The sequence below is a fragment of the Chrysemys picta genome, chromosome 2 (genome assembly GCF_011386835.1).
Source record: "Chrysemys picta bellii isolate R12L10 chromosome 2, ASM1138683v2, whole genome shotgun sequence".
Classification (NCBI taxonomy): domain Eukaryota; kingdom Metazoa; phylum Chordata; order Testudines; family Emydidae; genus Chrysemys; species Chrysemys picta.
The window spans coordinates 195665730-195675375 of record NC_088792.1 but is presented as its reverse complement, the minus strand read 5'-3'; positions in this window follow the sequence as shown (position 1 = coordinate 195675375).

Below are 9646 nucleotides of genomic sequence, written 5' to 3'. Positions count from 1 at the left end.
CTCCTGATTTGCCCCTGAATAACAATTCAACGACTTCATGCCATGTCTTCAGCCTGACTCTGGGTTCAATAGTATTTACAATCCATAAATCAGTGGCTCTCAACTTTTCCAGACTACTGTAGCCCTTTTGTTTTGCGTACTCCCAAGTTACACCTCACTTAAAACTACTTGCTTACAAAATCAGACAAAAATACAAAAGTGTCACAGCACACTATTACTGAAAAATTGCTTATTCTCATTTTTACCATATAATTATAAAATAAATCAATTGGAATATAAATATTGTACTTACATTTCAGTGTGTAGTATATAGTGCAGAATAAACGATTCATTGTTTGAAATTTTAGTTTGTACTGACTTCACTAGTGCTTTTCATGTAGCCTATTGTAAAACTAGGCAAATATCTAGATGACTTGATATGTATCCCCCGAAAGACCTCAGTGTACCCTCAGGGGCACATATACCCCTGGTTGAGAACCACTGCCATAAATCACAGGGCTTTCACACCATCTCACTCAGTGGCCAGTAAGGGAACCCAGGCTGCTCCGCTGCTCAGGTTTTCAGCCCAGAGACCCTGCAGTGAGCAGCTAAGCTCTGCTCCCTTAGGCTCCTTGCTGCCTCCCTGGACTAGTTTCTACCTTGGCTTGCCTCTTCCGGTATCACTGCTCTACAAGCTTTTCACCCCTTCCCGGGCTCTGCAGAGTTTTTCCTGCTCTTATGCAGAGCAACGCCTCCCCAGGCTTTCTCCCTGGAGCTCCCGCACCTCTCTGCCTCTCCCCAGCCTGTCAGGGTGTTTGTGCCTGTCCACTGGCCCTTTGCCAGAGCTCCCATCTCAGGAGACAATCCCAAGACCTCCTCCCTCCCCTTCTACTGCCCTAAAGTCCTTCCTTTAGGAGCCACCCAGATGGGGCTAATACTAAACTGGGACTGGCTCACCATCCAGGTGCAAATAGATATACTAATTGCTCTCTGGCTCTGGTTAACCCTTGAAGTGCCAGTGTGGGGGAGACACCCCATCATTGCTGGGTATTTAGATAAATTGTTTTTTGATCTTTGACAATTGTTTGCAACTTTTATAAAAGGCCCCTAGCCACATCTCATAACTGATGTAAAATAATGAAAATACACCAATAGAAATACATTTCAAAACAACAACAAAACCAAACATAAATGAAGTACCCAGCTAAAATAATCCAAACTCAAAACATCAAAGAATTTGCTACAGAAGTCAAGAAGGCATGGGGAACAAAATCCTGCACCAGCTCTGTGGGTGTGTAATGCCCTTGGGACAGAAAGAGAGGGAAATGAAGCCCATTAGAAGACACCTACCCCCACTGCACAGTACAGGTACCCCCTGGCTCTGCTAAGAGTCTATGTGTGGTCATAAGCTGGAGTGTGGGGGAAAGCCAAATGATTTTATTCTGGTTATTATTTGTATTGCAGCGGCAACTAGAAGCCCCAGTCATGGCCAGGACTCCATTGTGCTAGGCTCTGTACAAACACAAAAGAAAAAGACTGTCTCTGCCCCAAAGTCTTTACAATATAAGACAAGAGACAACAGATGGAGACAGGGGAGTACAAGGAAACAATGAGACAGTATAGTCTAAATAGACAGGGGAAGGAGTCTAACACAGACAGAGTGAACAATGTAATGGCAGCAAATGTCGTGTTAGTTTCAAGATTATTTATTTACTTGTGGTGGGTTTAGTTAGGAGGGGATCAGCTAAATGGACGGGAAAGGGAAAGGGATGAAAGGGGGACTGGAGGAGAAGCAAGTGTGAAATGAAGCTTGAGGTGAAGAGATTGGGAGGGTTGGGCTGGGAGGAAGCAAGCAATCAGCCAACCAATACAGGGCAGAGAAAGTCAGAAACGTCCAGAAGTCCAAAGGTCCCTGCTTTGTCCACTCCTGGTCCAAGTCTATCTGGCTGCTCTCTGCAGTTGCCCCCCAAGACAAGGAGGGGAAGCATTGCCTGAGTCCTAAGGAATAGCTGGGGCAGGAGTGGCTCCAGGTGGGCCCCATTTTACCTCTTCGCTCCAGCGCAGCAGTTCCTGCACCTACTAGCTACAGCAGTGATTTTTAAACTACGGGTCGCGGCCCAGTACTGGGTTACAGAATGTCAGGCACTGGGTCGTGGTGGCTCTGGTCAGCACCACTGACCAGGTCGTTAAAACTACCGTCAGCGGTGCTGCCTGGCTAAGGCAGGCTAGTCCCTACCTGTTCGGACTTCACGCTGTGCCTCGGAAGCGACCAGCAGTAGGTCTGGGCTCCTAAGCGGGGGGGCGCTGCCCCCACCCCAAGCACCGGCTCCACACTCCCATTGGCCAGGAGCTGAGGGGGTGGTGCCTGCGAGCAAGAGCTGCGTGGAGCCGCTTGCGCGCCTCTGCCTAGGAGGCAGACCTGCTGGCTGCTTCTGGGGTGCAGCATGGTCCGCAGTGCCATGACAGGCAGGAAGCCTGCCTTAGCACCCCTGCTGCACTGCTGACCAGGTGCCACCTGAGGTAAGCCCGCGCCCCAACCCCACACCCCAATCCCCTGCCCCAGCCCTGAGCCCCCCCCAAATCCCGAGCCCTTTCTGCACCCCAAACCGCTCATCCCTGGCCCCACCCCGCAGCCTTCACCCCTGGCCCAGAGCCCTGACCTCTTCCCGCACCCCAACGCCTGCCCAGAGCCCTCTCCCACACCCTGAACCCCTCATTCCTGGCCCTACCCAACAGCCCTCACCCCAACCCCCTCCCACACCCCAAACCCCTCATCCCCAGCTCTGTTGGGTCACGGGCATCAACAATTTTCTTCAACTGGGTCCCCAGAAAAAAAGTTTGAAAACCACTGAGCTAGAGTCTCTGGTAGGCTGCTTACTTATACCACACCCAGTACAATGGTATCTAAGCACCTTCCAAAAGTGCTACATAGATCCTCCAGTCATCCCTAACTTCAAAGGGAGAGGCTGGCCATCGACCTGCAAAAACATTAGACTGTAGCCTGAAAAGGGGGATCTGTTTCCTCCTCTATTTCCCTGTGCAAAGATCCCAACCAAGTTACTCAGGGCTTGTCTATACAGAGACTTAGTGCATGGCAAGCTGGAGCATACGACACACTAGCCTGCCATGCACTAAATCCCTGATTATGGACCCCGATACCATGCACTTAAAGTTCCATAGAGCACTTTTACTTACTGCTCTTTGAAACAAAAAAGGAATTTTTGTGCATGGCAGCTGTGGCCACTTGGCAATGTAGTGCATGGCAGTACATTCGCATTCCAGCTTCCCATGCACAAAGTCTCCATTTGAGTGCTGGAGAGAGGATTCCGCATGCCCCTCCCAAAGAAGGAATAAATGTGAATAGAATGTAATTTTTACAGAAGTCTGGTGTCCCAGCTACACAGCAGTCACAGCAATGGAGCTTTTCAAGAATGGCAGCTGTAAACTAACTGAACCAAAGCAAGAAAGAGGGAATCTGCAGCAATCATTTGATTTAATAGAAAGAGTAATTGTACCAGAAACTCATGCCTTATTCACCACCACATTAGTTCTGTTTGACGCTAGTGTAACTCCAATGAAATCAACGGTGTTTATACTAAAGCAGTGATGAATCAGTCCCCATCACTGCATTAACATCTTCTCCTTTGAAAAGGAATGTCATGGCTTTGCCTTGGCATTTATCTAGCATTCATTCTGCAACTATTTTCTATTCACAGATGTTATCTCTTCATAGTCAGCAGACTTAATTACAGCAGCCATTATACAGCAGTGCAAGTCATCCTACTAAGACTTGTTTTTAAAAATTCAATTATTGTGACTTCACAGGCCTATTTACTACATTAAAATATTCCTCAAAGAACCTGATCTCTTAGAGGTTTTTAAAAACAAAGCTGATCTACATGAAGTAAATGCTTGTAAAAATATTGTACAAGCTCAAGTGTGATTTTTCAAATACCCTAATATTTAAGTTATTAGTACCATTATACATCCAGAAAACCTCACTATTTCTTTTATTCTCAAAATTTGCTTTAATTCAACCTTATCCAAAAATCACGTGCCAAGATTTGGCACAAAGAAAATTTTCAGAAATAAGGCAAACTGCCTTGAACACTGGAGCTAATAATCAAAAAGTTATTTTACCTTAAGGACACCATGAATTTGAAATATAGTCACTTTTTAAAAGTGAGTTAAAAGTTTCAGGTACCCCACCTACCTCTAGTCATTATCTCTGCTTTTACAATCATGTTTTTCCTATTTTTGAAAATGATTTCTTGTCCCTGTGCGAAAGATCAACCCAACCAACTAGGTGAAATGACAAAGGGTCTGTCTTAGAAACACTGATACACAGGTGTAACTTTGTACAGGTGAATAGTCCCCTTGATTATCAAAATGGACTAACATTCCAAACTCTGACAATAAAGTGTCATGGTATCTTTAATTATCAAAAATAGTCCGGATTTTGGTTTGGTGTCTCAGACAAAAGGCAACACCTCTTGCAGCACAGTAACCCTAATACAATGCTGGGCCTTTAGTTAAGTCCTAAAAACAAGGCAAGATGTGCCTTTTATCCAATCCTCCCTATTACTTCCCTGCAAAGCTGGGTTTTCTCTGAAACCATCCAAACTCTAGCTTGGCTCAACTTTTCTTAGCTTGTGCCAAGTTACCAGCCTGAATTGGGATAGCTGCAGTCAAAAGTATTTATTCTTTAACCTCCTTGTATTGCTGGATGCATCCATTGCAATGAATTTTTCAACAAGAGAACTGGATGCCCAGCATCTAGATTTTCTGACGTGCATATTACTCTAAACACAAAACACATGCTCCAACTACAGTGGCATTGTTATAACTGTTTTTCTTCCCCCGTTTCCTAGCATGACTGAAGCCTTTGTGCTCATCTTTTTTATGTTGCACGTGGTGGTAGATGGTAATTGATAGGTAGTACGTCTGAGGCTCTATAGACTTTTTCCACCACTGCATCAATTGCCTTTTTCTATACGCCTGATAAACACACATGGGCAATTGTCATTTAATTAGAAGTTTTGCGGCTTCTGGAGCAATTTATATAAATTTGTATAAGACAGTCAGTCACCCAAGCATTTTAAATGGGATCAATGGGATCTTTTGGGCATGATTTTAGCAACATAAGAAGTAACTAATTTTGAGGTGAGATAAAATGAAACCTAAAGAGTCAGTGTATCTCACCTCAAAATTAGTTACTTCTTATGTTGCTAAAATCATGCCCAAAAGATCCCATTGATCCCATTTAAAATGCTTGGGTGACTGACTGTCTTATACAAAGAATAGATCATATCTGGCAGGATATCTGTATCTGTGTTCACATAAGTTACTGTTCACCAATTTAGTAAATTAATTCAGTTCCCACATACTGTGAATCAAGTTTGTTGTATAGCTGTATCTAACTCGGCCCCAATTAAATTCCTGTTTACACTGATCAAATATTGTGTGAAAGAAGTGTTACTGCTAGTATTGTCTAGTGTTAACAAAAGTATCTGCAGTATCTCCCAAGTACACATTTTCTTTTTTCAGTGAATGGACTACTGAGAGAATAGCTTCCTCCAAATGTAGCAGCAGTAAAAATCATTGACTACATGATAGAACAGCAACAATACTCTTCATGTACATCAAACATTTTATCTTGGGATTTCAAAGCACATAAACAAATTAAGCTTCATAATGCCAATGTGAGGCAGGTATTTAGCCCAATTTTACAGATGGGTAAACTCTACACAAAGTGATTCATTGGTAGAACCTGGCTGTAGCTCTACTAAACATTCTAGCCTATGTAACATTTCACTCTACCTTGGTCACATTGATTATCTGTCACACTAAATCAGATTGTTATATTTCTTTAGAAATCAGAAGAAAAGATAGCAAAATTCTGGCTAAACCCAGAAATGAGTAACTTTGTAACTTTCATTATTGTAACTTTGCAGGATGGTGGAATGAGGGCATTTAAGCAGGAGAAAACCCTAAACAAAACAGCCTAACAAGACGCACTTCTATTCCCTTTATTCTCAATGGAGAAAACTAAGGGGTTATCTACACACAAAAGCTGTACACTTTATGCCAATGTAGTTAAAGCAGTACAACCTACTAGTATTTTTACAGTTAAATTGGCATGAAGGCACTCAGTTATGGCTCATTCACATATGGGAAGGGGAATAAGCTATACTCATATAAGGCATCTTTACATTAGTATAACTGCATCTATACTAGGGCTTGCTCCTGTATAATTTATATGGGTAAAAAAATATTGTTATTGTTGAAATTATTATATATGTACAAAATGTGTGTGTAGTTCAGGCCTAACACTTTTCTTTTAAATTCACTTCTGTAAAGTGTGGGAAGTTGCAGACAAGTTACAGTAAATTAATCTATAAGAAAGAAATAACTAATGTCTCTTACTCAAACAGGTTTGTCTCAGTTATGCCAGTCATGATGAGAATAGGTCATTTTGAGAAACTGTTTAATGCTAGTTTAAACCAGCAAGCAGATCTCTCTGTCCTCAGGATGACATCATTGTCATGTCACAGGCAATGTTATTCATACTGATGGGTTCAGCTAAAAAGTTTCCAGATTGCAGCAGTGGAATACAGCAGGTCATTAGCAAGCACACAAATAAAGATAATGAAACAAAGTACAAACAAAAAAATAATTAATGCAAACTATAACACACTAAATAATGTCTTTTCCAAGTTCCTTCCAGTACTGGTACTATAAACTTGAATCTCAGATATCTACCACAAGTAAACACAATAATCCCAACAGCCACTTTGTATCAATGCTATTCTGTTAATTCTTCCCCTCCTTCCCACCCCTCTTCAGTTCCTGATACCTGCAGCTCTATTTCAAACCTTCAGACAAGTGCACACATTTCTTTATCAGCCATACTGTTTCCACTTCAGGTTGTGATCTCAGATCTTAACATTTAAGCAAGAACTGGCATGATCAGTATGTGTCTGGAGACAGCGAAGAAACTGTAAGGAATGTGTTGGCAATTCAGTATGTGACATTCTTCTCTCTAGTCATTGAACCAATGCCCTCTGCTACTATGTTACGCCTCCTTTCAGAGGTGACAAAAAACTGAATTCATAGGGACCTGTGTTCTCAGTAACTACATTTTCCTCTTAATTCCCTATGTACTTCCTATTGGTATGGTCATCTATACAGTAATATTTTATTCTGTTAAGACCCGGTCCAATGCCCATTGACTTCAATGGACTTTGAATTGGTACCTTAAACAGTTGCTGTTTTACTTATTGTCATGGATGCATAGTGCTCAGAGTACTAATTGCAAGGCCATGCAATATTCTTTAGGATTCTTCTTGATAAAAACCACAATGTAAAACTATGTCAATTGCATACAAGCTAGGAACAATATAGAATACTAAAGGATGAAAAACCCACAGTCTCTTATTTTTCATTCACATAGTTTGCAGGATTTTTCTACCATTAGAAATAGTCAGATTTTCAAAAAATTAGTTCAGCATAATTGCTCGTACTATACTCACTCTGCCAGTTTTTGTGATGCTACAAAAACATTTTCCTATTTAAAAAAAAATGGTCTTTGCCTTCTTGCTGTATGAAAGACCCACACAAATAAGTAGAGAAATGGATTATGCAAGGAAACAAATTGACAATATATAAAACACTCAAATGGACAAAGTAAACATAGAAAAAGAAAAGTTTTTCTTCTGTAATAAACATTGAAGTCTATTAGTACATGACATCTGACAAAAGTGTGATTTTAAGTTGACGATGTCCCTTTAAAAGCAACAATTGCTTAAAATTATTGTTCTTTTTGATCTATTAACTGTCATACATTCTATCTTAGCACAAACTTCAGAATGACAAACAGTCTTAAACAAACTAAGGTCCTAGAATACTGGTCCTGAAAGGACTCCTGTCTAGTCCTTTCATACTGCAAAGACTTAATACTGAATAACTCTGCTTGTTCTTTCATATTAATTTGGCTTTTGCAGAAGTTTGCAGATTGCCTGATTTAGAACAGCAGATTACAGTAGCCCACTAGTTGTGTGTGATAATTTCTGAGAAGCAGCAGGATTTGTCATTTCAAGGGGGAAAATGAATAAATATGAATACTGCATAGTTTTGTGTCATTGTACAGATTTTTTTAAGTAGTACAATAAGGAAACTTTCTTAGCATATTAAGAAATTCAATTACAAAGGCCCTAAAGCAACTTTATTTCAAACCTTTAAAGTTTTTATGGAGCATGTAAATAATTTAAAATGTTAATTTCTGTTCTAACTGAGCCAGACCCTTGAAGGATGTGTTGTATATTCTCATAGGCAGGGCACCATTCTGCAATTCTGTGCAGTTTTGTTGAAAACAATATATTTTGCAGGTGCACAACAGCCAGACCACAGGGTCTACAAAGTTTGCTACAGACTTTTACTGCCTTGCTACAGTCTTATGCTCTGATGTTACAAAGTAGCAGGTACTATGACCCTATACAAACTACAAATTAAAAAGCAGAGTGGAAACTTCTGAGACCTGTTGATTCTATTGATGTTGTATCTATTGATGCAAGCAGGAGCAGTCTCTCATCACCCCTCACACTTCTGGATCATTTTCCAACCTGAGCACAAACTTTTAAAGCACTGAGGTCCTTATCTTGAGATCAGCACACACGTGAACAATCCCATTGCAGGACAGAAGCCCAAGTACGGCAGGATTAATGCCTCTTCTCCTGTCAAAAAGGGGACCTTGCAGGGTCCAGTCAGATGTACTGACTGGAAACCAAAAGTCCGGTCACTGTGGGTGAGCGGGTGGAGTGGGAGGAAGTGGCAGCCTGTCACCTGGCCCTGAGGAGGCAGCTCCCGCGGCAGCATGCATGCACTGACTCGGACAGCCCCTTTAAAGGCTGCAGTGGAGGACAGAGTGCAGGGGCCCATGGCGAGTGCGGTAAGGGGCTCCCAGTGGGCATGGAATGTTCCCTCGGAGGGAAGGAACATGAGCTGCAGTGCCTGCCAGTGCTTTCCCTGGCCATGCTGCCAGGCAGCTCCGGGGTTTGGGAGGGCTTGAATGGGCAGGTAAGGGGGTTGCTGGGCAGACAGTGCAGAGGGAGGCTGCTGTGCAGGAGTGCTGAGTCTGGCTGCTCCTGTGAGACCACAGCACTCATCTGACCTGCACTCCCAGGTGGCCTGCTGGAACTGGAGTTCGCAAGTCCCATGGGGCTGCTCGTGCTGGAGTTGCCCAGGGTTTAGAGAGGTGCTGCTGGGACTGGAATCTGCTTAGGCATGAAAGCAGCAGAGGGCTTGGAAGATTTTGTAAAGGGGGAGAGGGAGAAGAACAAGGGGGGCAAGGCCTCGAGGGAAGAGGCAGAGCAGGGCCTCAGTGGAAAGAGACGGGGTGGGAAGGGTGAGGGGGCAGGTGTCCTGTTTTCAGAAATTAGAAAGTTGGCAACCCTACTTGTGCACTATTATTTCAGAGGCAGTTGGGCATAGAGGACACTCAATGGTACACTTTGAGAGAGCTGGTCAGGGAATGATTATTTTTCTTCCTGAAAAAAACATTTTTCTGAACACGTTTTAATTTTTGTTGAAAACCTTTTTGATAAAAGTTTGACAAAAACAAGTTTCTTAAAATTTTCCATTAATTGAAAAGCCCTTTTCTAAATATTTT